The sequence below is a fragment of the Somniosus microcephalus genome, chromosome 10 (assembly GCF_052327205.1).
Source record: "Somniosus microcephalus isolate GS21.2 chromosome 10, FLI_Smic_1.0, whole genome shotgun sequence".
Taxonomy (NCBI): domain Eukaryota; kingdom Metazoa; phylum Chordata; class Chondrichthyes; order Squaliformes; family Somniosidae; genus Somniosus; species Somniosus microcephalus.
In genome coordinates, this window is record NC_140996.1 from 23,733,585 (window position 1) to 23,749,344 (window position 15,760).

General features: G+C 48.0%; 1 long non-coding RNA gene across 3 annotated transcripts in view; it reads right to left on the reverse strand.

Moving 5' to 3' along the window:
* The window catches only part of LOC147111465 (uncharacterized), a 177,020-nt gene extending 161,960 nt beyond the window's left edge, over positions 1-15,060 (reverse strand). For 2 of the 3 annotated variants that reach the window (XR_015079692.1, XR_015079694.1), the window contains exons 1-2: positions 14,387-15,060; positions 13,983-14,135 (exon numbers count right to left, since the gene is read on the reverse strand). This is a non-coding gene — a long non-coding RNA (uncharacterized LOC147111465). The remainder of the gene's footprint in view (positions 1-13,982; positions 14,136-14,386) is intronic. The other variant, XR_015079693.1, reaches the window with a different exon arrangement.
* Between the last annotated feature and the right edge of the window lie 700 nt (positions 15,061-15,760).

Below are 15,760 nucleotides of genomic sequence, written 5' to 3' on the forward strand. Positions count from 1 at the left end.
ACTGATACACCTGTCAGTCACCATTACACCTGTCAGTCAGTGAAACACCTGTCAATCAACAATACCCCTGTCAGTCCCCAATTCACCTGTCAGTCACCAAAACACCTGTCAATCACCAGGACACCTGTCAGTCACCAATTCACCTGTCAGTCACCAAAACACCTGTCAATCTCCAGTACACCTATCAGTAACCAATACCACTGTCAGTCACCAATTCACCTGTTGGTCACCAAAATATCTGTCAATCACCAGGACACCTGTCAGTCACCAGTACAAATTTTAGTCACCAATTCATCTGTCAGTCCTCAGGACACCTGACAATCACCAATACAACTGTCAGTCACCAATGCACCTGTCAGTCACCAGTAATACTTTCAGTCACCAGTACACCTGTCAGTCAAAAATTCACCTTTCTTTCACCAGTACACCTGTCATTCACCAGGACACGTATCTGTCACCAGGACACCTGTCAGTCACCAGTACACCGGTCACTCTACAATACACCTGCCAGTCAACAGTACACCAGTCACTCACCAATACACCTCTCTTTCACCATGACACCTGTCACTCACCAATAAACCTACCTGTCACCAGGATACTTGCCTGTCACCAGTACACCTGTCAGTCACCAGGACACCTGGCAGTAACCAATACACCTGTCAGTCACCAAAACACCTGTCAATCACCAATACATCTGTCAGTCAACAATTCACCTGTCAGTCACAAACGCACCTGTCAGTCACAAACACATCTGTCAGTCACAAACGCACCTGTCTGTCACCAGTATTCCTGTCAGTCACCAGTACACCTGTTTGTCACCAGGATACCTGTCAGTCACCAGTCCACCTGTCAGTCACAAGTACACCACTCAGTCACCAATACACCGGTCAATCACCAGTTCACCCGTCGGTCATCAGGACACCTGTTGCTCACCATATATCTTTCAATCACCAATACACCTGTCAGTCACCAATACACCTGTCAGTCACCAATACACCTGTCTGTCTTCAGCACACCTGTCACTCACCATACACCTGTCAGACCCCTGTACAACTTTCAGACACCAAACACCTGTCTGTCACCAATGCTCCTGTCAGTCACCAATACACCTGTCAGTCACCAATACACCTGTCAATCACCAGTTCACCTGTCAGTCATCAGGACACCTGTCGATCACCAAAACACCTGTCAGGCACCAGTACACCTGTCAGTCACCAGGACACCTCTCAGTCACCAATTCACCTGTCATTCACCAGGACACATATCTGTCACCAGGATACCTATCAGTCACCAGTATACCTGTCATTCACCAATACACCTGCCTGTCACCAGGGCACCTGTCTCTCACCAATACATCTGTCAGTCACCAGGACAACTGTATGCCAACAGTACACCTGGCAGTCACCAGTAAAAATGTCAGTCACCAATTCACCTGTCAGTCACCAATTCACCTGTCAGTCACCAATACACCTGTCAATCACCAGGACACCTGTCAGTCACCAGTACACCTGTCAGTCACCAATGCTCCTGTCAGTCACAAATGCACATGTCTGTCACCAATACACCTGTCAGTCACCAATTAACCTGTCAGTCACCAGTACAAATTTCGGTCACCAATACACCTGTCAGGCACCAGTACAACTTTCAGTCACCAGTAATCCTTTCAGTCACCAATACACCTGTCAATCGCCAGGACACCTGTCAGTCACCAGTACATCTGTCAGTCACCAATGCTCCTGTCAGTCACAAATGCACATGTCTGTCACCAGTATAATTGTCAGTCAACAGTACACCTGTCAGTCATCAGGACACCTGTCGCTCACCTTACATCTGTCAGTCACCAGTACACTTTTCAATCACCAATACACTTGTCAGTCACCAATACACCTGTCAGTCACCAGGACACTTGTCAGTCACGAATACACCTGTCAGTCACCAATACACCGGTCAGTCACCAATTCACCTGTCAGTCACCGAAACAGCGGTCACTCGCCAATACACCTGTCAGTCACCAGTTCATTTGTCAGTCACCAAAACACCTGTCAATCACCAATACACATATCAGTAACCAATACACCTGTCAGTCACCAATTCACCCATCAGTCACCAAAACAGCTGTATTTCACCAGGACACCTGTCAATCTCCAGTAGACCTATCAGTAACCAATACCACTGTCAGTCACCAGTCCACCTGTCAGCCACAAGTACACCACTCAGTCACCAATACACCTGTCAGTCACCAATACACCTGTATTTCACCAGGACACCTGTCACTAACCATACATCTGTCAGGCACCAGTACTCCTGTCATTCACCAATGCACCTGTCAATCACCAGTAATCCTGTCAGACCCCAAAACTCCTTTCAATCACCAATAAACCTGTCTGTCACAAGTACAGCTGTCTGTCACCAGGGCACCTGTCACTCACCAATACACCTGCCTGTCACCAGGGCACCTGTATGACAACAGTACACCTGTCTGTCACTAGTAAACCTGTCAGTCAATAGGCCACCTGTCAGTCACCAATACACCTGCCTGTCAAGAGTACACCTGACCATCACCAGTATACCTGTTAGTCACTAATTAACCTGTCAGTCACCAATACACCTGTCAGTCACCAGGATACCTGTCGCTCCCCATACACCTGTCAGTCACCACTACACAAACCAGTCACCAATACACCTGTCAATCACCAGTTCACCACTCAGTCATCAGGACACCTGTCAGTCACCAATACATATGTCAGTCACCAATACACCTGTCTGTCTCCAGTACAGCGGTTTGTCACCGGGGCACCTGTCAATCAGCAATACACCTGTCTATCACCAGAACACCTGTCACTCACCAATACACCTGTCAGGCACCAATACATCTGTCAATCACCAATTCAACAGTCAGTCCCCAAAACCACTGTAAGTACCCAAAACACCTGTCAGTCACAAATGCACCTGTCTGTCACCAGTATACCTGTCAGTCAACAGTACACTTGTCAGTCACCAGGACAGCAGTCAGTCACTAGTCCACCTTACAGTCACATGTACACCACTCAGTCACCAATACACCTTTCAGGCACCAGTGCACCTGTCTGTCACCAGTACACCTGTCACTCAGCAATGCACCTGTCAGTCACCAGTACACCTGGCAGTCAACAAAACACCTGTCAATTACCAATACACCTGTCATTCACCAGGACACCAGTCAATCAACAATACACCTGTCAGTCACCAATTCACCTGTCAGTCACCAGCACACCTGTCAGTCACCAATTCACCTGTCAGTCACCAGGACACCTGTCAGTCATCAATGGACCTGCCAGTCACCAGTACACCTGTCAGTCACCATTATACCTGTCACCCACCAATACACCTGCCTGTCACTATTAAATCTTTCACTCACCAGTACACCTGTCTGTCACCAGGACACCTGTCTCTCACCAATACACCTGCCTGTCACCAGGATACCTGTATGTCAACAGTATACCTGTCAGTCACCAGTAAACCTGTCAGTCACCAATACACCTGTCTGTCATCAATAAACTTGTATGTCACCAGGACACCTATCGCTCATCATACACCTGTCAGGTGCCAGTACACCTTTCAGTCACCAATACATCTGACAGTCACCAATACACCTTTCTTACACAAGTACAGATGTCTGTCACCTCACCAGGACACCTGTCAGTCACCAATACACCTGCCTGTCAAGAGTACACCTGACCATCACCAGTAAACCTATTAGTCACTAATTAACCTGTCAGTCACAAATACATCTGCCAGTCACCAGGAAACCTGTCTGTCACCAGTACACCTGTCAGTCATCAGGACACCTGTCACTCATCATACACCTGTCAGTCACCAATACACCACTCAGTCACCAATACACCTGTCAATCACCAGTTCACCTGTCAGGCATCAGGACACCTGTCAGTCACCAATACACATGTCAGTCACCAGGAAACCTGTCAGTCACCAATACACCTGTCAGTCGCCAATACACCTGTAAGTCACCAGGACACCTGTCGCTCACCATACACCTGTCAGGTGCCAGTACACCTCCCTGTCCCCCAAAAAACCTGTCACTCACCAATGCACCTGTCAATCACCAGTACTACTGTCAGACCCCAAAACATCTGTCAATCACCTGTCAGTCACCAGTACACCTGGCAGTCACCAAAACACCTGTCAGTCACCTGTTCATCTGTCAGTCACCAATTCACCTGTCATTCACCAGGACACCTGTCCCTCACCAATACACTTGTCTGTCACCAGGAAACCTATCAGTTACCAGTACACTTGTCACTCACAATTACATCTACCTGTAACAATTACACCTGTCACTCACCAATACAGCTGTCTGTCACCAGGGCACCTGTCTCTCACCAATACACCTGCCTGTCACCAGGACACCTGTATGTCAACAGTACACCTGTCAGTCACCAGTAAACCTGTCAGTCACCAATACACCTGTCAGTCACCAATAAACCTGTATGTCACCAGGAAACCTGTCACTCACCATACACCTGTCAGGCACTATTACACCTTTCAGTCACCAATACATCTGACAGTCACCAATACACCTGTCTGTCACAAGTACAGCTGTCTGTCACCAGGGCACCTGTCACGCACCAATATACCTGTCTGTCACCTGTACACCTGTCACTCACCAATGCACCTGTCAGTTACCAATGCACCTGGCAGTCACCAAAACACCTGTCTGTCACCAGTAATCCTTTCAGTCAGCAGCACACCTGTCAGTCACCTATTCACCTGTCAGTCACCAATTCACCTGTCAGTCACCAGGACACCTGTCAGTCATCAATACACCTGCCAGTCAGCAGTACACCTGTCAGTCACCAACTCAACTGTCATTCACCATGACAGCTATCTGTCACCAGGACACCTGTCAGTCACCATTATACCTGTCACTCACCCATACACCTGTCTGTCACCAGTACACCTGTCACTCAGCAATGCACCTGTCAGTCACCAGTACACCTGGCAGTCAACAAAACACCTGTCAATTACCAATACACCTGTCATTCACCAGGACACCAGTCAATCAACAATACACCTGTCAGTCACCAATTCACCTGTCAGTCAGCAGTAATCCTTTCAGTCACCAGCACACCTGTCAGTCACCAATTCACCTGTCAGTCACCAGGACACCTGTCAGTAACCAGTACACCTGCCTGTTACCAGGACACCTGTATGTCAACAGTACACATGTCTGTCACCAGTAAACCTGTCAGTCACCAGGACACCTATCAGTCACCAATAAACCTACCTGTCAAGAGTACACCTGACCATAACCAATAAACCTTTAAGTCACTAATTAACCTGTCAGTCACCAATACAACTGTCAGTAACCAGTACACCTGTCAGTCACCAGGACGCCTGTTGCTCACCATACACCTGTCAGTCACCAGTGCAACACTCAGTCACCAATACACCTGTCAATCACCAGTTCACCTGTCAGTCATCTGGACACCTGTCAGTCACCAATATACCTGTCAGTCACCAGAACACCTGTCAGTCACCAGTTCACCTGTCATTCTTCAGGACACCTGCCAGTCACCAGTTCACCTGTCAGTCATCAGGACACCTGTCAGTCACCAATATACCTGTCAGTCACCAGGACACCTGTCAGTCACCAATAACACTGTTTGTCACCACGATAACTGTCTGATAACAGTACACCTGTCATTTACCAATACACATGTCAGTCACCAATTCATCTGTCAGTCACCAATACACCTGACAGTCACCAGGACACCTGTTAGTCACCGGTACACCTTTCAGTCAACAAAACACCTGTCAGTCACCAATACATCTGTCAGTCACCAGGACACCTGTCAGTCAACAAAACACCTGTCAGTCACCAATACATCTGTCTGTCACAAGTACAGTTGTCTGTCACCAGGGCACCTGTCACTCACCAAGACAACTGTCTGTCGCCAGTACACCTGTCACCCACCAATGCACCTGTCAGTCAGAAGTACACCTGTCAGTCACCAAAACGCATGTCATACACCAATGCACCTGTCAGTCACCAGTAAAACTGTGAGTCACCAATTCACCTGTCAGTCACTAATACAGCTGTCAGTCACAAATGCACCTGTCTGTCACCAGTAGACCTGTCAGTCACAAGAACACCTGTCTGTCACCAGGACACCTGTCAGTCACAAGTCCACCTGTCAGTCACCAGGACACCTGTCAGTCACAAGTACTTCTCTCAGTCAACAATACACCTGTCAGTTACCAGTTCCCCTGACGGTCATCAGGAAACCTGTCGCTCACCATACACCTGTCAGTCACCAGTACACCTTTCAGTCACCAATACACCTGTCAGTCACGAATACACCTGTCAGTCACCAATACACCGGCCCATCACAAGTACAGCTGTCTGTCACCAGGGCACCTGTCACTCACCAATGCACCTGTCTGTCACCTGTACATCTGTCACTCACCAATACACCTGTCAGTCACCAGGACCCCTGTCAGTCACCAGTACACCTGTCACTCACAATTACAATTGCCTGTCACCCTTACACCTGTCACTCACAAATACACCTGTCTGTCAACAGGACACCTGTCACTCACTAATACACATGTCTGTCACAAGTACAGCTGTGATGCACCAAAACACCTGTCAATCACCAATTCACCTTTCAGTCACCAATTCACCTGTCAGTCAGCAATTCACCTGTCATTCACCAGAACACCTGTCAATCAACAATACACCTCTCAGTCACAAATTCACCTGTCAGTCACCAGTACAACTTTTAGTCACCAATTCATCTGTCAGTCATCAGGAAACCTGTCAATCACCTATATACCTGTCTGTCACCAATTCACCTGTCAGTCATCAGTAATCCTTTCAGTCACCAGTACATCTGTCAGTCAAACATTCATCTTTCCTTCACCAGGACACCTGTCAGTCATCAATACACCTGTCAGTCATCAATAAACATGGCAGTCACCAAGGCACCTATCTGTCACCAGGACATCTGTCAGTCACCAGTACACCGGTAACTCATCAATACTGCTGCCTGTCACCAGTACACATGTCACTCACCAATACACCTGTTTGTCACCAGGACACCTTGCGCTCACCAATACACCTGTCTGTTACCAGGATACCTGTCAGTCACCAGGATCCCTGTCCATCACCAGGACACCTGTCAGTCACCAATACTCCTCTCATTCACCAGTACACCTGACAGGCACCAATGCACCTGTCATTCACAAATGCAACTGTCTGACACAATTAAAGCTGTCTATCACCAATACACCTGTCACTCACCAAAACACCTGTCAATCACCAGTTCACCTGTCAGTCACCAATTCACCTGTCAATCACCAGTTCACCTGTCAGTCAGCAATTCACCTGTCATTCACCAGGACACCTGTCAATCACCAATACACCTCTCAGTCACCAATTCACCTGTCAGTCACCAGTGCAACTTTTAGTCGCCAATTGATATGTCAGTCATCAGGACACCTGTCAATCACCTATATACATGTCAGTCACTAATTCACCTGTCAGTCATCAGTAATCCTTTCAGTCACCAGTATCTGTCTGTCAAACATTCACCTTTCATTCACCAGGACACCTTTCAGTTATCAATACACCTGTCAGTCATCAATACACATGTCTGTCACCAGTACACCTGTCAGTCATCAATTCACCTGTCATTCACCAGGACACCTATCTGTCACCAGGACACCTGTCAGTCACCAGTACAGCAGTCACTCACCAATAAACCTGCCTGTCAACAGTACACCTGTCTCTCACCAATACAACTGTCTGTCACCAGGACACCTGTCACTCACCAATACGCCTGTCTGTCACCAGGACAACTGTCTGTCACCAGTACACCTGTCAGTCACCAATTTACCTGTCTGCCACCAGGACACATGTCACTCACCAATACACCTGTCAGTCATCAGTACACCTGTCACTCACCAAAAAACCTGTCAATCACCAGTTCACCTGTCACTCACCAGGACACCTGTCAATCACCTATATACCTGTCAGTCAACAATTCACCTGTCAGTCTTCAGTAATCCTTTCAGTACCAGTACATCTGTCAGTCAAACATTCACCTTTATTTCACCAGGACACCTGTCAGTCATCAGTACCCCTGTCAGTCATCAATACACATGTCTGTCACCAGTACACCAGTCAGTCATCAATTCACCTGTCATTCACCAGGACACCTATCTGTCACCAGGACACCTGTCAGTCACCAGTACACTAGTCACTCACCAATACACCTGCCTGTCACCAGTACACATGTCACTCACCAATACACCTGTCTGTCACCAGGACACCTGTCAGTCACAAGCACACCTCTCATTCACCTGGACACCTGTCAGTCACCAGTACAACTTTCAGTCACCATTACACCAGTCAGTCACCAATTCACATGTCAGTCACCAAAGGACCTGTCAATCAACAAAACAACTGTCAATCACCAAAACACCTGTAAATCACTAAACACCTGTCACTCACCAGTACACCTGTCATTCACCAGGACACTTGTCAGTCACCAATTTAACTGTCTGTCACCAGTACACCTGTCACTCACCAATAGACTTGTCAGCCATCATTATATCTGTCAGTCACCAGTACATCTGTCAGTCACAAATGCACCTGTCCATCATCAATACATCTGTCAATCACCAGGACACCTGTCAGTCACCAGGACACCTGCCAGTCTTCAATACACCTGTCTGTCACCAGGACACCTGTCAGTCAACAGTACACCTTGCAGTCACCCATTCACCCGTCAGACACCAGTACAACTGTCAGTCACAAGTACACCTCTCAGTCACCTGTCCACCTGTCAGTCACCTGTACCCCTGTCAGTCACCAGTATACGTTTCAGTAACCAATAGAGCTGTCAGTCTCCAATTCACCTGTCAGTCACCAGGACACCTGTCAGTCACCAGGACACCTGTCTGTCACCAGTGCACCTGTCAGTCACCAGTTTAGCTGTCAGTCACCAGGTCACCTGTCAGTCATCAATAGACCTGTCAATCACCAGGACACGTGCCCGTCACCAGGACACCCAGCAGTCTTCAACACAGCTGTCTGTCAGCAGGACAACTGTCAGTCGACAATGCAACTGTCAGTCACCAGTACACCTATCAGTCACCAGTACAAACTTTAGTCACCAATACACCTGTCAGTCACCAGTCAACCTGTCAATCACCTGTACACCAGTCAATCACCAGTACACGTTTCAGTAACCAAAAAACCTGTGAGTCTCCAATTCACCTGTCAGTCACCAGGACACCTGTCAGTCACCAAAACACCTGTCAGTCATCACTTCACCTGTCAATCACCAGTACACCTTTCAGTCACCAATTCACCTGAAAGTCACCAGTAATCCTTTCAGTCACCAGTATATCTGTCAGTCACCAATACACCTGTCAGTCACCAGTATAACGGTCAGTCAACAAAACACCTGTCAATCACCAGTGTATCGGTCAGTCACCAGTACACCTTCCAGTCACAAATTCACCTGTCAGTCACCAGGACAACTATCAGGCACCAGTACATATGTCAGTCACCAAAACACCTGTCAATCACCAATATAACAGTCAGTCACCTATTCACCTGTCAGTCACCAGTACACCTGTCAGTCACCAATTCAGCTGTCAGTCACCAGGTCACCAGTCAGTCATCAATTCACCTGTCATTCACCAGGACACCTATCTGTCACCAGGACACCTGTCAGTCACCAGTACACTAGTCACTCACCAATACACCTGCCTGTCACCAGTACACATGTCACTCACCAATACACCTGTCTGTCACCAGGACACCTGTCAGTCACAAGCACACCTCTCATTCACCTGGACACCTGTCAGTCACCAGTACACCTGTCAGTCTTCAATACAAATGTCAGTCACCAGTACACCTGTCAGTAACCAGGACACCTGTCAGTCATCAATGAACCTGTCTGTCATCAGGACACCTGTCAGTCAACAAAACACCTGCCTATCACGAATTCTCCAATCAGTCACCAGTACACCTTTCAGTCACCAATGCATCTGTCAGTCACCAATTCACTTGTCAGTCACCAGCTCACCTGTCAGTCACCAGTACACCCGTCAGTCATCATGACACCTGTCAGTCATGAGGACACCTGTCAGTTATCATTAGAGCTGTCAGTCACCATTACACCTGTCAGTCAGAATTATACCTGTCAGTCACCAGTACACCTGTCAGTCATCAACACATCTGTCAGTAACCAGGACACCTGTCATTCACCAATACACATGTCAGTCACCAGTACACCTTTCAGTCACCAGTCACCAGTAATCCTTTCAGTCACCAATACACCTGTCAGTCATCAATTCACCTGTCAGTCACCAGTACAACTTCCAGTCACCAATTCATCTGTCAGTCACCAATATACCTGTCAGTTATAAATGCACCTGTCAGTCACCAGTGCACCTGTCAGTCATCAGGACACCTGTGAGTTACCATTCCACCCATCTGTCATCAGGACACCTGTCAGTTATCATTACAGCTGTCAGTCAGCAGGACACATGTCATTCATCAACACACCTGTCAATCACCAGTACACATGTCAGTAAAACTGTCAGTCACAAGTACACCTCTCTGTCACCAGTATACCTGTCAGTAACCTGGACAGCTGTCAGTCATAAATGTATCTGTCAGTCATAAGTACACCTGTCAGTAACCAGGACACCTGTCAGTCATATATGCACCTGTCAGTCACCAGTACACCTGTCAGTCACCAGGACACCTGTCAGTCATCAATACACCTGTTAATCACCAGAAAACCTGTCAGTCACCAGGACACCTGTCAGTCATCAATACACCTGTTAATCACCAGAAAACCTGTCAGTCACCAGGACTCCTGTCAGTCTTCAATACACCTGTCTGTCATCAGGACACCTGCCAGTCAACAAAACATCTGCCTCTCACCAATTCTCCTATCAATCACCAGGACACCTTTCAGTCACCAATACATCTGTCAGTCACCAATTCACTTGTCAGTCACCAGGAAACCTGTCAATCACAAGTACAACTCTCAGTCACCAGTTCACCTGTCAGTCACCAGTACACCTGTGAGTCATCATGACACCTGTCAGTCATCAGGACACCTGTCAGTCATCATTAGAGCTGTCTGTCACCATTACACCTGTCAGTTAGAATTACACCTGTCAGTCACCAGTACACCTGTCAGTCATCAACACACCTGTCAGTCACCAGGACTCCTGTCAATGACAAGTACACCTCTCAGTTACCAATTCATCTGTCAGTCACCAGGACACCTGTCAGTCACCAGTACACCTGTCTGTCACTAGTACACCTGTCAGTCACCAGTAAACCTGTCTGTCACTGGGACACCTGTCTGTCACCAGTACACCTGGCAGTCACCAATACAACTATCTTTCATCAGGTCACCTGTCAGTCATCAATACACCTGTCTGTCACCAGGCCAACTGACAATCACCAATACACCTGTCAGTCACCAGGGCATCCGTCAGTTACCAAAAAGTCAGTCAGCAGGACACCTGTCAGTTAGCAGTACACCTGTCTGTCACCAGGACACCTGTCATTCACCTATTCACCTGTCACTCACCAAAACACCTGTCAGTCACCAGGACTCCTGTCAGTCACCAAGACACCTGTCAGTCACCAGTACACCTGTCAGTCATCAGTACACCTGTCAGTCACCATTACACCTGTCAGTCATCAACACACCTGTCAGTCACCAGGACTCCTGTCAATGACAAGTACACCTCTCAGTTACCAATTCATCTGTCAGTCACCAGTACACCTGTCTGTCACCAGTACACCTGTCAGTCACCAGTAAACCTGTCTGTCACCAGGACACCTCTCAGTCACCAGTACACCTGGCAGTCACCAATACAACTATCTTTCACCAGGACACCTGTCAGTCATCAATACACCTGTCTGTCACCAGGCCAACTGACAATCACCAATACACCTGTCAGTCACCAGGGCACCTGTCAGTCACCAAAAAGTCAGTCAGCAGGTCACCTGTCAGTTACCAGTACACCTGTCTGTCACCAGGACACCTGTCAGTCACCAGTACACCTGTTATTCACCAGTACACCTGTCATTCACCTATTCACCTGTCACTCACCAAAACACCTGTCAGTCACCAGGACACCTGTCAGTCACCAGGACACCTGTCAGTCACCAGGACACCTGTCAGTCACCAGTACAGCTGTCAGTCACCAGGACACCTGTCAGTCACCAGTACACCTGTCTGTCACTAGTACACCTGTCAGTCACCAGTAAACCTGTCTGTCACTGGGACACCTGTCTGTCACCAGTACACCTGGCAGTCACCAATACAACTATCTTTCATCAGGTCACCTGTCAGTCATCAATACACCTGTCTGTCACCAGGCCAACTGACAATCACCAATACACCTGTCAGTCACCAGGGCATCCGTCAGTTACCAAAAAGTCAGTCAGCAGGACACCTGTCAGTTAGCAGTACACCTGTCTGTCACCAGGACACCTGTCAGTCACCAGTACACCTGTTATTCACCAGTACACCTGTCATTCACCTATTCACCTGTCACTCACCAAAACACCTGTCAGTCACCAGGACTCCTGTCAGTCACCAAGACACCTGTCAGTCACCAGTACACCTGTCAGTCATCAGTACACCTGTCAGTCACCATTACACCTGTCAGTCATCAACACACCTGTCAGTCACCAGGACTCCTGTCAATGACAAGTACACCTCTCAGTTACCAATTCATCTGTCAGTCACCAGTACACCTGTCTGTCACCAGTACACCTGTCAGTCACCAGTAAACCTGTCTGTCACCAGGACACCTCTCAGTCACCAGTACACCTGGCAGTCACCAATACAACTATCTTTCACCAGGCCAACTGACAATCACCAATACACCTGTCAGTCACCAGGGCACCTGTCAGTCACCAAAAAGTCAGTCAGCAGGACACCTGTCAGTTACCAGTACACCTGTCTGTCACCAGGACACCTGTCAGTCACCAGTACACCTGTTATTCACCAGTACACCTGTCATTCACCTATTCACCTGTCACTCACCAAAACACCTGTCAGTCACCAGGACACCTGTCAGTCACCAGGACACCTGTCAGTCACCAGGACACCTGTCAGTCACCAGTACAGCTGTCAGTCACCAGTACACCTGTCAGTCACCAGGACACATGTCAGTCACCGGTACACCTGTTGGTCACCAATTTACCTGTCAGTCACCAGGACACCTGTCAATCACCACGACTCCTGTCAGTCACCAGTACACCTGTCAGTCACCAGTACACCTGTCAGGCATCAACACACTTGTCAGTCACCAGGACACCTGTCAGTGACAAGTACACCTCTCAGTCACCAGTACACCTGTCAGTCACCAGGACACCTGTCAGTCACCAGGACACCTGTCAGTCACCAGGACAACTGCCAGTCACCAGTACAACAGAAATTCTAAAAATGCTTTCTGTCAGCAGGCTGGAAAAATTGCCATGGTCTACAGAAAGAGAAGAGATGGATTACAGTCAGTCTGGAAATAGGCTGAACTTATTGACATCAGTGCTAGGAAGTAGACCTGCTCCAGGCAAATCATCTTGGTTGACAACACTAAATAAGCACAACAATCTCACTGATGAGTAAGAAAATAGAACACAGGGTGATGAGTAAATCGGTATATTTTCAAAGTAGGAAATGTAACGACCTGGGTCCATTTAGGGGCAAATACTTCAAATTCACAGTACTTACTCCATGACATTTTTAAAATCTGCCCTTTCGGATGAGACATTAAACCAAGGTTCCGTCTGCCCTCTCAGGTGGAAGTAAAAGATCCCATGGCGCTATTTCAAAGAAGAGCAGGGGAACTCTCCCCGGTGTCCTGGGCCCAATATTTATCCCTCAACCAACATCGCTAAGAGAAAGAAAACAGATTCTCTGATCACTTACCTCAGTGCTGTTTGTGGGATCTTGCTGTGCGCATATTGGCTGCGCGTTTCCTGGATTACAGCAGTGACAACACTTCAAAAGCCCTTCATTGCCGGTAAAGCGCATTGGGATGTTCTGAGGTCGTGAAAGGCGCTATATCAATGCAAGTTCTTTCTTTGAATTAAGCAACGAGTCAAGTGTAAGTAAAAGTTACTTAAAGGTTAACTGTGCAGTATAATTGTTATCCCGTGGGTAACAAAGTCATGAATGAAATATGAAGCTCTGGCGCATGAGAGAGATCAACAAGATACATCGTTACATGCCTGCTAAACATTCTATTAATATTATTCGTGCTTTTAAAATGATATTAAATATGTTACAGACCACTATTTCAGTATTCTCCTTGATGTTATGAATTAGCTTACCTTTCTTCACAGGTGTTTGACTATCACATTGAAAAACCTTGTAGAGGATAATTTTTTACAATACATTATGAAGTAAATTAAAATGTTCCTCCTGATGTCTTGATCATAGTTGCATTTTTTCTAAATGCTGAGAAACACGGAGGGTAGACGATATTCACCTCGCCTGAAAAAAACGGGTGTTTGGCAGTTGAAAATTGGTGTATGAGGGGGATACCTTGGCCACCCCATTGACGTTCAAGGCCTACCTGGTGCAATATTCAGGTGGGTCTGTAAATAGATGAGCAGCCACACACCTAAAAGCAGGCAGGAGGCTGCTTAACAATGCAAATCAGGGTCGCACGCCGGTCTTAGGTTGTTGGAGGACGCTCAGAGAATGAGCAGAAGTTTCTTTTTAACTTTTATTTTGGTGGGGCCAAGAGGCGCACAAGTGCCCCCTCCGATACCACGAAGAAAATCTCCTGCCGGCTGCTGACACGTGCAAGGCCCACCCGCCCCAGGATTTCTTCCCCTCCGCCCACCCCAGGATTAAACTACCAGCCAGCTTCAGTGTGGGAGCTGGCTCAATTTCCACTCACGCAGGAGATCTGCAGCAGGGCAGCGGTCTGACGGCCACAGCTTGCCGGCAGCATGTTAATGAGTCCCGGCCTCACGCTGGCGTTCAGCCAGGTGGGCGGCCCCTCCACCACCTCGTGCACTTTGTGGGCACTGCTTGAAAATTGCTCCCAATCTCTCGTGGAATCGGGGAATTGAGCCAAACTTTCATTCGGGGTAATAGATAATCGTCAATGCAAAAACTGCAGACCCCCTTTAGATCTGGTTACTGATTGCTGAGGGTTTTGGATCATGACTTGTTGTCAGTGAGAGCAGTTGTGAGGGGAAAAGGGTGGAACGATCGGCTGTGATTTTAACACGGGGTGGGTTTTGGGGCGGGTTGGTGGTAAGGTGAGTTGGAAATCAGCCGCCGCTCCAGAAATTAGGCCCGAGCTATTTTAACCCCCGGGCCTCATTAACATGCCGCCGGTTGGCAGAAAATCACGTAACCTGGAGGCCGCCCGCCAACACAAGGTAAATGGCGGGATTGAGTTACGGGTTCGGTTCACGGGGGGGTTCTCGTGTTTGGGAATGGGGGAGGGGGAGTTTGGGGCTGGGATGGCCTAAGCTCCTCAGGGCCACGCATCTTGAAGGGAAAGTAGTGTGCAGGTTCGGTCCTTGGATCGAGGCTGTATCTATGTGTTTTCTAATTCCGCCGGTTGTTATACGTGGGGACTCCAGTGATAACCTCCTTCTTGGAATCGTTCCTCCTGGCCAATTCCATCTTCCATGGTGGAGGATCCCCCACCTGTTCCCTGAGCAGCCCTAACACACCTGGATGAG